Source organism: Schistocerca piceifrons, chromosome 2 (genome assembly GCF_021461385.2).
Source record: "Schistocerca piceifrons isolate TAMUIC-IGC-003096 chromosome 2, iqSchPice1.1, whole genome shotgun sequence".
Classification (NCBI taxonomy): domain Eukaryota; kingdom Metazoa; phylum Arthropoda; class Insecta; order Orthoptera; family Acrididae; genus Schistocerca; species Schistocerca piceifrons.
Window position 1 is genome coordinate 38,917,048 of NC_060139.1, and position 12,441 is coordinate 38,929,488.

At 47.6% G+C, this 12,441-nt stretch overlaps 1 pseudogene; it reads left to right on the plus strand.

Moving 5' to 3' along the window:
- Positions 1–11,091: 11,091 nt before the first annotated feature.
- On the plus strand, positions 11,092–11,209 carry LOC124778061 (annotated as a pseudogene).
- The last annotated feature ends 1,232 nt before the right edge of the window (positions 11,210–12,441 follow it).

The window sequence follows — 12,441 nt, forward strand, 5'->3', positions numbered from 1 at the left end:
GACTGACATTGTCACGTACGCCTTGTAAATAACTGTCAACGGTTATTGCATGAAAGGTGACGGAGTGTCTTTATTATCATACTAGTAGAGGTTGGAACGCTAGTGGAGCTGAACGGTTGGCAGAACTCAAGTGTTGGGTAGAAGGCTCGCACAAGTGTTGGTCCTGCTTTAACACAGGAAGTAGTTCGACAGACGTCGTGGCACCTGAGCTCTGGAGCACAACAGGGTGGCGGCCGGCCGCTACTGTAGTAGGGCCGGAAGAATAACTGGATAATACTTCCGAATTTAGCAAATCTTGGACGTAGGTGAGAGGAACGAAGAAGCGGCATCTCGGAAACCATGGAGGCTGGGTTATCTCCAAGGATTTTTACTCAGAAGCGTACCATTGTACGAGTATAGGTTTTTCCTCGCAAACTTTCCGCACTGGACGACAAAAAACTAAAATATGGTTGGCCCGGGTTCGGAAGAATCTGTAGAGAGGGAGAATATTCCGTCATTTCGGGAATATGATTCGTTTTCGGAATTACGATGGTGGGGAGCCGAGCTTTGCTGGGAGGCCAGCGGTGGAGAGAAGAATCTTCCATTGTGAGCGCCCGTGTGTGACGGTCGTTCGATTTCAGCTTTGTTGGTACAGACGGACTCGCTGTCTTCGCTCTCAGGAGAATTTACAGTTAGAACACTTAGGCAATGTACTGATGCGAACCTATACGATTCTGGACTTCACCTCCGGGTTGGAAGTCGTCGTTGAGTACGCAATGTTCAGTAATTGAGAGCACTTCCTCTGCCTATACGTACGTTATCTGAACTCCATCCTTGTGGCTGGGAGTTCGCGTTTCTCGCTTGTGGAACAGAGAGAGAGGAGAAGACAGTAATAGAGTATATTGGTCTGTGGACCGCCTTCTGCCATCCTAGTGTTTGAAAGAGTTTATTTGTGGCTGGAGTTCCTCCATCGGCGCAGACGTGTACGAGAACCAGCACGCCGACGCACCGGACGCAGTACGTACGGTGACATCGCAAATTACTTCGGCTTATTAGGGCTGTGAAGCTAAACAGCTGTGATTACGTTAGTGTATTTCCACTGAGGTTCCCCACCACTGTAGATTATCTTTGAAAGTAGTGGCTTCTAGTGTTTGGTATGTAGATGATGTCAGTCATTTCGCGTTATTGATATTAGATCGCGCAGTCATAATAAGGGGCAGAGTTGGGCAATTGATCAGTAATTTTATTAAGGAAATGTGAACTTCGTAATATAAAAGGTATTTTTTTAAAATCTACAATAAATATACAAGCAGGAACAAAGTTTATCATTTAGTAGGATTAGTTGCCTTAATCATTCATTTATGTTAAGATTGTACACTACTGGCCATTAAAATTGCTACACCAAGAAGAAATACAGATGACAAACAGGTATTCATAGGACAAATATATTACACTAGAACTGACATGTGATTACACTTTCACGCAATTTGGGTGCATAGATCCTGAGAAATCAGTACCCATAACAACCACCTCTGGCCGTAATAACGGCCTTGATACGCCTGGTGCTGCAGTCCGGAACCGCGCTACTGCTACGGTCGCAGGTTCGAATCCTGCCTCGGGCATGGATGTCGGTGATGTCCTTAGGTTAGTCAGGTTTAAGCAGTTCTAAGTTCTAGGGGACTGATGACCTAAGATGTTAAGTCCCATAGTGCTCAGAGCCATTTTAACCATTTGATACGCCTGGGCAATGAGTCAAACAGAGCTTGGATGGGGTGTACAGATACAGCTGCCCATGCACCTTCAACACGATACCACAGTTCATCAAGAGTAGTGACTGGCGTATTGCGACGAGCCAGTTGCTCGGCCACCATTGACCAGACGTTTTCAGTTGGTGAGAGGTCTAGGCCAGAGCAGCAGCCGAACATTTTCTGTATCCAGAAAGGTCCATACAGGACCTGCAACATGCGGTCGTGCATTATCCTGCTGAAATGTAGGGTTTCGCAGGGATCGAATGAAAGGTAGAGCCACTGGTCGTAATATATTTGAAATGTGACGTCCACTGTTCAAAGTGCCTGCAATGCGAACAAGAGGTAACCGAGACGTGTAACCAATGGCACCCTGTACCATCACGCCGGGTGATACGCCAGATGGCGATGATGGATACACGCTTCCGATGTGCGTTCACCGCGATGTCGCCAAACACGGATGCGACCATCACGATGCTGTAAACAGAACCTGGATTCATCCGAAAAAATGACGTTTTGCCATTCTTGCAGCCACGTTCGTCGTCGAGTACACCATAGCAGGCGTTCCCGTCTGTGATGCAGCGTGAAGGGTAACCGCAGCCACGGTCTCCGAGCTGATAGTCCAGTGATAGTCCATGCTGCTGCAAACGTCGTCGAACTGTTCGTGCAGATGGTTGCTGTCTTGCAAACGTCCCCATTTGTTGACTCAGGGATCGAGACGTGGCTGCTCGATCCGTTACAGCCATGCGGATAAGATGCCTGTCATCTCGATTGCTACTGAGGCCGTTCGGATCCAGCACAGCGTTCAGTATTACCCTCCAGAACCCACCGGTTCCATATTCTGCTAACAGCCATTGGATGTCGACGAACGCGAACAGCAATGTCGCGATACGATAAACCGCAATCGCGATAGGATACAATCCGACCTTTATCAAAGTCGGAAACGTGATGGTACGCATTTCTCCTCCTTACACGAGGCATCACAACAACGTTTCACCAGACAACGCCGGTAAACTGCTGTTTGTGTATGAGAAATCGGTTGGAAACTTTCCTCATGTCAGCACGTTCTAGGTGTCGCCACCGGCGCCAAGCTTGTGTGAGTGCTCTGAAAAGCTAATCATTTGCATATCACAGCATCGTCTTCCTGTCGGTTAAATTTCGCGTCTGTAGCACGTGATCTTCGTGGTGTATCAATTTTAATGGTTAGTAGTGTAATTCATAGAATTAAGAGATCGTAAGATCTGGTTCAAGACAGACAGGGCCAAGTCATCATTTTAGCTTTTATTATTTTCCGTTGCGGATATTCTTTTTACACCTTCCTCGAGTAGCATCTTGGTAAGTCATGGCGACGGTCTTCTGGAACTCTATTTGATGTCCTCTCTCACGGTGCAACGATAAACTCCGAAGTGTATTGTGGTACCCTCAGGAAATTGAAGAAACGACTCCAACGTGTTCGCTGACACAAAAATGGAAACGGCGCTCTCCTTCTCCGTGACAACGCCAGACCCCACACAAGTGTGCGCACCGCAGAGGAGCTCACGAAACTTCATTGGACTGTCCTTCCTCACACACACTATAGCCTTCATCTCACACCGTCCATCTGTTTGGTCCAATGAAGCAAGCACCCCGCGGGGAGCTGTACGTCATTGATGGGGAGGTTGTTGACGTAGCCAGACGTTGCCTCTGACGTCAACCAGTGGAGTGGTACCATGCGGGCATAGAGGCCCTCCCAGTAGGGCGGCGTAACACCGCTGCATTGAAAGGAAATTATGTTGAAGAGTACAAGTTTGTACCCAAAAGATTGGAGAATAATATGGTGTGTTGGAACCCTGAATAAAATGAACCCGCTTTCAGAAAAAAAAATGTGTTGCGTTACTTTTTGAACGCCCCTCGTATTCAAATTCTTACTTACTTTCTGTATCGTTTCGTGAATTTAAAAAAAGTGTCACTTAAAGTTGAATTGAAACTGTCGTGTGTACTGGTGTTCGCTGTTCGGAGTTGACCCCCCGAAATCTTTACGGTAAGTGCTGCACTTGCTATTGGAAAGTGAGCCACTGGGTACAGGGCGTGTCCTTCTGCAGCATCAGATACAGCGAGCGCCAACTAGCGCACAGATAGAAAGGCCAGGCAGCCTCCCGCAGCGCTATGTGGTGTTGACGTGGGTGCCGCGGTGAGGGGTATGGGGGGGGGGGGGGGGGGGAGGGTCAATCGGACAGGCCTCGTGTCTGTTGTTGGGCCGCCGCTGCTTGTAGCGACCCCGTGTTACCGTTATTACGCTGCCCCGTTTCCAAACCCGAGACAGGGCCAATCACGGCCTTGGCGTAACGGCTGTCAAATTCTTTTTTGTTTCGCTGGAACTGTCGGTCAACACTGTGTGGCACCGACGGCGGCAGAACAATAGCGTTCTTTGTAGACAGCCTTCATATTACGCGAGCTGGAATTACAGTGGTAGCCAAACGTTTTTGCGCAAGAGCCAATACTGACTTTGTGGGTCGGTCCTCGGGCCACATATCTACCAGTCTTATAACTAATTGGTAAACTACATAAATTAGTATGTTGTGTGCCCTCAGTAGACTTTCTATAGTACTGGTGTTATTAGTTGGCCGCCGGCCATCAAGTCGTTAAAAATCAATACCATTCTGAACACTTCGTGTAGGTTGTTTTCTGTTTCAGATTGCTGCCACCCTCAGCGACTACAAGGTTATGATACTGTAAAGTGCCTGACGAAGTCTGCGCAAACGAATGATTAACTAATTAATAACAGTTCAAAAAATGGTTGAAAAGGCTCTGACCACTATGGGACTTAACATCTGAGGTCATCAGTCCCCTAGAACTTAGAACTACGTAAACCTAACTAACCTAAGGACATCACACACATCCATGACCGAGGCAGGATTCGAACCTGCAACCGTAGCAGTCGCACGGTTCTGGACGGAAGCGCCTAGAGCGCCGAGGCCACCGCGGCCGGCCTTAATAACAGTAATTGAACTTACATTTAAATGTATAATTCAGTATGAGACATTATCACAAATACTTACTAAATGTTTACTTTCGTTGTAGCCATTGTATTACGGCAGTGTTATTCTAATTTCATATTCACTGCTGCAAGTACACTGCAAGACAAAAAAAAAAAAAATGTCGCACCACGAAGGAACTACCCGTGGCCGGTGAATGTATGGTGTGGGATTCTGGAGTACAGAATTATAGGCATCTATTTCATCGAAGCAAATCTTAATGGTAGGAAGTACACCACATTCCTGCAAGAAACATTAGGTCTGTTATTGGAAGAAGTACCTTTAGGAGCAAGGAACAGAATGTGGTATCAACACAATGGGTGTCCGGCACATTTTTCGCTGATGGCTAGAATTGAGTTGCACAGACAATTCCCGAATCGTTGGACTGGACGCGGAGGAGATGTGTCGTGGCCAGCTCGTTCTCCAGACTTGACGGCTCTGCATTTTTTTTTTCCTTGTGCGAATTCGTAAAAGACATTGTTTATGAAGACGTTCCAACCACACCTGAAGATATGCGAGAGAAAATTGTCAGATCATGTGCTTCTATAAGTGCCAATGTGATAAGGATTACCACTCATTCCACGATAAGAAGATTGCAGCACTGCACTGACACCAATGGTCATCACTTCGAACACCTCCTGTAAATGGACGTTCATGCTACCTTTGCGGCCTTCATTGGCCTTCAAAGACCTTAATGTTATACATAACTGGATCCGTCTCGACACCCGCTATCAGAAAATAAGTACCGAACTATAGCATCCCATTCAAAAAAACAAAGTTGACCTTCATATCTCTGAAGAGACCGCACCTAGCAACAAAAAACCATCGTCATATTATGACCCCTGTTGTCCCATGCAACTTTTGTCCCAGAAACTTTTCAGCTCCTGTCATACTTCCGGAGTTATTATTGATGGAAATAGTTAGTGACCCATCCTGTATAATGTAGTCTTCGAATACCACTTTTCGCTATTTGTAAAGTGCAGAGTTACATATTTTTAAACATTAAACATTTAAGTAATTTCCCAATCTTCGCACAGTTACGAAATCTTATCAAAACATGTATAGATATTTTCGCAGTTCTTTTTCAGATATTACATAATTATAGATAATATAAATATACAACATTAAGAACAAGGACACCAACACAGTTCCCTTTGGCAAACCTGAAGTCACTTGCACAAATGTTAATGTCTATCCATCCACGATAACATGCTGCGTTCTTCGTACAAAGGAATTCTCAGTCCCGTCACAAATTTCGTTCGGAACCCCATGTGATAGGACTTCCGTTAATAGGCGTTGGTACGCTACTGAGTCAAATTGTTTTCCTCCTGTTCAGGATTTCCTTAATCCACGGCGTTCGAGATGTCATCTAAGGAAAGAAAGAGTTTTGGGTGACAGATGTTTTCGAAACCCTTAGTTCGCATGGAAGAGATCGTTCTGTTCGGGATAACGCTGTGTCTGCTCTAAAGAAAATAGCGAACCTCCCTGTACTGCACTTCAAGTAACGAGTTACCAGGCGATGCAAACTGTATATACAAGTAAAAACGGAAGAGTGAATAATGACACGTCGTGTACTCCAACATTAATTGCAGAGTAGCGTGCAAATTATCATTTAGATGTGTATTTCTTCGATTAAGAGAGTTTTCGCTGATAACTTCCAGGAAGAAGGTCGCCGTCTCATTGTCATTTGGAGACGTCAGGCATGAAGAAATGCGATGAATGCACCATAAACTTTTTTATCTAATGAAAGACCAAGATTTCAATATTTTCAAAAAGGCCTTCTATCGGCTGAGATGCTGCTCACAATGGTTAAATCAGGAGTCGTAAAACTGTAGTATGAGTCGGCGAAACTGTAAAATCCGAGGCCCCGTTTTTCGGATCGATAGACTGACGTGGTGTGTAATAACTACACGTTTTCATGGTCAGGGCGTAAGAGTTACTACGGTCGTCGTTTGTTGATTTGTATGTGACCACTAGAGGCACGGCTAGTACCGTATATCAATCTAGTCTAGGAACGTGAAGGCCAACTTGTGGTATTTGAAGAGGACGACGACAGGTGCTTATGGGCGCGACCTCGCAGAGTTGGTTGCCTCGTGGAGAACAATAAGAGCTGTGGCGACCGTTACGTTCTGAGGGGTCAGCCGGACGAAATTAGAGAATACCGTAGGTTCTGTGCGTTTTCATGCTGCTCACTGACACTTGTTTTTTATGAGCAGCCTTTGTAATAAAATCTTCTTTAACTGTTACCCGTAACTGCCCTTATGTCGTTGAACCTCTTGTAGAATGAAGCGCCAAGGAAACTAATATTGACCGCAGCTCGTGGTCGTGCGGTAGCGTTCTCGCTTCCCGCGCCCGGGTTCCCGGGTTCGATTCCCGGCGGGGTCAGGGATTTTCACTGCCTAGTGATGACTGGGTGTTGTGTGATTTCCTTAGGTTAGTTAGGTTTAAGTAGTTCTAAGTTCTAGGGGACTGATGACCATAGATGTAGTCCCATAGTGCTCAGAGCCATTTCAACCATTTTTTGCAATAAAGAAGAGGCTCTTTATTACACTTCCAGTTAACTTCCATCATAATTAAAATATTATGAGATGTAATTCACTTGCTTTTTTGAAAGGAATGATTACCATTATTTACTGATTCATAAAAAAAACTGATATAAGCACACGTATTGAAATACAGAAATACACTACTGGAAATTGAAATAAAAACACTGTGCATTCATTGTCCCAGGAAGGGGAAACTTTATTGACACATTCCTGGGGTCAGATACATCACATGATCACACTGACAGAACCACAGGCACATAGACACAGGCAACAGAGCATGCACAATGTCGGCACTAGTACAGTGTATATCCACCTTTCACAGCAATGCAGGCTGCTATTCTCCCATGGAGACGATCGTAGAGATGCTGGATGTAGTCCTGTGGAACGGCTTGCCATGCCATTTCCACCTGACGCCTCAGTTAGACCAGCGTTCGTGCTGGACGTGCAACCCGCGTGAGACGACGCTTCATCCAGTCTCAAACATGCTCCATGGGGGACAGATCCGGAGATCTTGCTGGCCAGGGTAGTTGACTTACACCTTCTAGAGCACGTTGGGTGGCACGGGATACATGCGGCCGTGCATTGTCCTGTTGGAACAGCAAGTTCCCTTGCCGGTCTAGGAATGGTAGAACGATGGGTTCGATGACGGTTTGGATGTACCGTGCACTATTCAGTGTCCCCTCGACGATCACCAGTGGTGTACAGCCAGTGTAGGAGATCGCTCCCCACACCATGATGCCGGGTGTTGGCCCTGTGTGCCTCGGTCGTATGCAGTCCTGATTGTGGCGCTCACCTGCACGGCGCCAAACACGCATACGACCATCATTGGCACCAAGGCAGAAGCGACTCTCATCGCTGAAGACGACACGTCTCCATTCGTCCCTCCATTCACGCCTGTCGCGACACCACTGGAGGCGGGCTGCACGATGTTGGGGCGTGAGCGGAAGACGGCCTAACGGTGTGCGGGACCGTAGCCCAGCTTCATGGAGACGGTTGCGAATGGTCCTCGCCGATACCCCAGGAGCAACAGTGTCCCTAATTTGCTGGGAAGTGGCGGTGCGGTCCCCTACGGCACTGCGTAGGATCCTACGGTCTTGGCGTGCATCCGTGCGTCGCTGCGGTCCGGTCCCAGGTCGACGGGCACGTGCACCTTCCGCCGACCACTGGCGACAACATCGATGTACTGTGGAGACCTCACGCCCCACGTGTTGAGCAATTCGGCGGTACGTCCACCCGGCCTCCCGCATGCCCACTATACGCCCTCGCTCAAAGTCCGTCAACTGCACATACGGTTCACGTCCACGCTGTCGCGGCATGCTACCAGTGTTAAAGACTGCAATGGAGTTCCGTATGCCACGGCAAACTGGCTGACACTGACGGCGGCGGTGCTAAAATGCTGCGCAGCTAGCGCCATTCGACGGCCAACACCGCGGTTCCTGGTGTGTCCGCTGTGCCGTGCGTGTGATCATTGCTTGTACAGCTCTCTCGCAGTGTCCGGAGCAAGTATGGTGGGTCTGACACACCGGTGTCAATGTGTTCTTTTTTCCATTTCCAGGAGTGTATGTAAACAGGCAGAATACGGCGCTACGGTCGGCAACAGCTATATAAGTCAACATGTGTCTGACGCATTTGTTAGATGGGTTACTGTTGATGCAATGGCAGGTTATCAAGATTTAAGCGAGTTTCAACGTGGTGTTATAGTCGGCGCACGAGCGATAGGACACAGTTTCTCCGAGCTAGCGATGAAGTGGGGTTTTCCCGTGCAACGTGAATATCAGAAATCCGGTAAAACATCAGATCTCCGACATTGCTGCGGCTGGAAAAAGAGCCTGCAGCAACAGTACCAATGGCAACTGAAAAGAATTTTTCAACGTGACAGAAGTGCAACTTTTCCGTGACTTGCTGCAGATTTCAATGCTGGGCCGTCAACAAGTGTCAGCGTACGAACCATTCAACGAAACATCATCGATATAGGCTTTCGGAGCAGAAAACCAACTCGTGTACCCTTGATGACTGCACGTCACAAAACTTTACGCCTCGCCTGGGCCCGTCAGCACCGACATTAGGCTGTTGATGACTGGAAACGTGTTGCGTGGTCGCAAGAGTCTCGTTCCAAATTGTATCGAGTGAACAGACGTGTACTGGTACGGAGGCAACCTCCCGAGTCCTGCATGCCACCAGGGGACTCTTCACACTGGTGGAGGCTCTGTAATGGTGTGAGGCGTGCGTAGTTGCAGTGATGTGGAACCCCTAATACGTCTAGATACGACTCTGACAGGTGACACGTACGTAAGCATCCTGTCTGATCACCTGCATCCATTCATGTCCATTGTGCATTTCGACGGACTTGGATAATTCTAGCAGGATAATATGACGTCCAGAATTGCTACAAATTTGCTCCAGTAGCAGTATTCTGAGTTTAAACACTTCCGCTGGCCACCAGTCTCCCCAGACTTGAACAATACTGAGCATATTTCGGATGCCTTGCAACGTGCTGTTCAGAAGATATCTCCACCTCCTCGCACTTTTACGAAATTATGAACAGCCCTGCATGCTGGATGGTATCAATTTCCTCCAGCACTACTTCAGACAGAAGTCGTGTCAATGCCACTCGTGTTGCGGCACTTCTGCGTGCTTGTGGGGACCCTACACGATATTAGGCAGGTGTACCAGTTTCTTTGGCTCCTCAGAGTATTACGTACCGTTCTTTCCGAAAGTTCAAATACAGTGCTGGCTCAGATGCGGACTGGCGCACGTTAATTTTGTAATGTAGGGACTGCTGACTGGTGTAGATACGAACGGAAAGGGATCAGAACAATGAAACAGCAAAACAAAACAAAAAACCTAGCTCCGGAAACCAGTGGCCTCCGCCCTACGACATAATACGACTCACGTCATGAAAACCTTATAAAAGGGTCCTGAAAATCCAACCTGCAGACATGCACCTGAGAACAAACACATTACAGCAAGTGTTCTTTAATGTGAAGGCAGTCTTCAGCGCGTGTACTCATTGATGCCCGTGCACGTTCAGGAATCCCCGGCGTGTACCAAATCCATTCACAGTGCATTTCCGGAGCGCATCGACATCATCAACAGACAAAAGAATTCCACGGATTCACGTCGATCCATGGTACAGGCGAGCCACGACCGTTTCACTTGTTGTCGAAATGCTATTTATCAGTACTTAGGTATACAGAATGACGACAAAATCAAACGACAGTAAAATAGCAATCTCGAATTTATGTCTTGTTTGTAGACTTACGAAATAAACGTAACGTTAAACATAAACAATATTGTAACAGTTGCATGACTGCATACGTAGCATTGGTTTCCGGATCGATGTTCATTTGCATGTTTCATTGTCTTCTGTTCACCCCTTTCGTTTGTCTCTATAATAGTCAAACATTCTATATTTATAGCAGGTAGTAGGCAAAGCTACTTCGTGCATTACATCCTTAGTACATACATTGCTGCCGCGCGAGATTAGCCGAGAGGTCTAGGGCGCTGCAGTCATGGACTGTGCGGCTGGTCCTGGCGCAGGTTCGAGTCCTCCCACGGGCATGGGTTTGTGTGTTTGTCCTTAGGATAATTTAGGTTAAGTAGTGTGTAATCTTAGGGACTGATGACGTTAGCAGTTAAGTCCCATAAGATTTCACACACATCTTAACATACATTGCTCAAAAGAATTAAGGGAGATGACTTTCGACGTCTGCCATACTTGATTGAGGGATGACTGGGTGTATGACCGAATTATACTTATATCTTTCACAAATTAAGTGGAAAATAAAACATCGTTACATCTTCGATGCCAACGGCCTTGCGGCAGTGGTAACACCGGTTCCCGTCAGTTCACCGAAGTTAAGCGCTGTCGGGCTGGGCTAGCATCTGGATGGGTGACCATCCGGTCTGCCGAGTGCTGTTGGAAAGCGCGGTTCACTCAGCCCTTGTGAGGCAAATAGAGGGGCTAATTGATTGAGAAGTAGCGGCTCCGGTCTCGTAAACTGACATATGCCCGGGAAAGCGGTGTCCTGACGACATGCCCCTCCATATCCACATCCAGTGACGCCTGTGGGCTGAGAATGACACGGCGGCCAGGCGGTAACGTTGGGCCTTCCAACGCCTGTTCGCCGGCCGGAGTGGCCGGAGCGGTTCTAGGCGCTACAGGCAGGTTAGTTAGGTTTAAGTAGTTCTAAGTTCTAGGGGACTTATTACCTCAGCAGTTGAGTCCCGTAGTCCTCAGAGCCATTAGAACCAAGGCCTGTTCGGACGAAGGGTTTTTACACCCTCAATTGTTTACATAAAAAGAACCCAAATGTCCGACATATGTCGGAAACAAAATGGGAAGTATCAAGCATCCAGTCATCGGATGGTGCTTTTTATTGAGCTTTGAGAGAGTCAGTAACGTGCATGCCCTCCGCAAGCCAGCCTGACACCAATGTGGCATGCTCCGTAGATGACTTCAGAGGTTACTCTGTGGTATCCGTTACCATTCTTCAATGAAGGCACTCGAGAGTGATTGGAGAGTCTGTAGTGGAAAAGAATGACCACGAACAAGTCCGTCAAGTGTGTCCCACATATGCACCGGAACTCACCTCCGGGCATTCCATTACTTCAAGGTCCAGGCTTCACACGACGTTGCTGCTGACACACACCACATAGGCTTTGGCATTGGAAGGACTTCAGGGCCACCACCACTGCAGCGGCCACCACATCTGCCTGGCGATAAGGTCAACATGGGCAACGGCAAGATCCGTATGGCTGTCAACGCTGATGCCTCACCACATCACAGAAAGTTCGAAATCTGTCGATTCCCTGAATAACGTTTAGCAGGCACCTCTCACCACGGATGCACACACGAACACGGCCGTCACCTTGTATCAGTGGATATCTGGACTTGTCTGTAGAAAACCAGTTGATATGGGATCGGTGGAACTTCAGGCGAGTTGTAAGATGTTGTAGTGTCAAGTGAAATGCCGGAACTGGACGTATGGGTCGCGAGGCCCTTTCTCGTAACCTGTTCCTTACTGTCTAACCGGACACAGCGGCTCCAGTGGCCCTTCTGAGATCGCCTTTCAGTGCTCTGGCGGTAGCCGTACGACAATGGAACTTAGATGTCGATTTAATGTATCGGCGACCTTATCGAAGACGCCTTGCGTA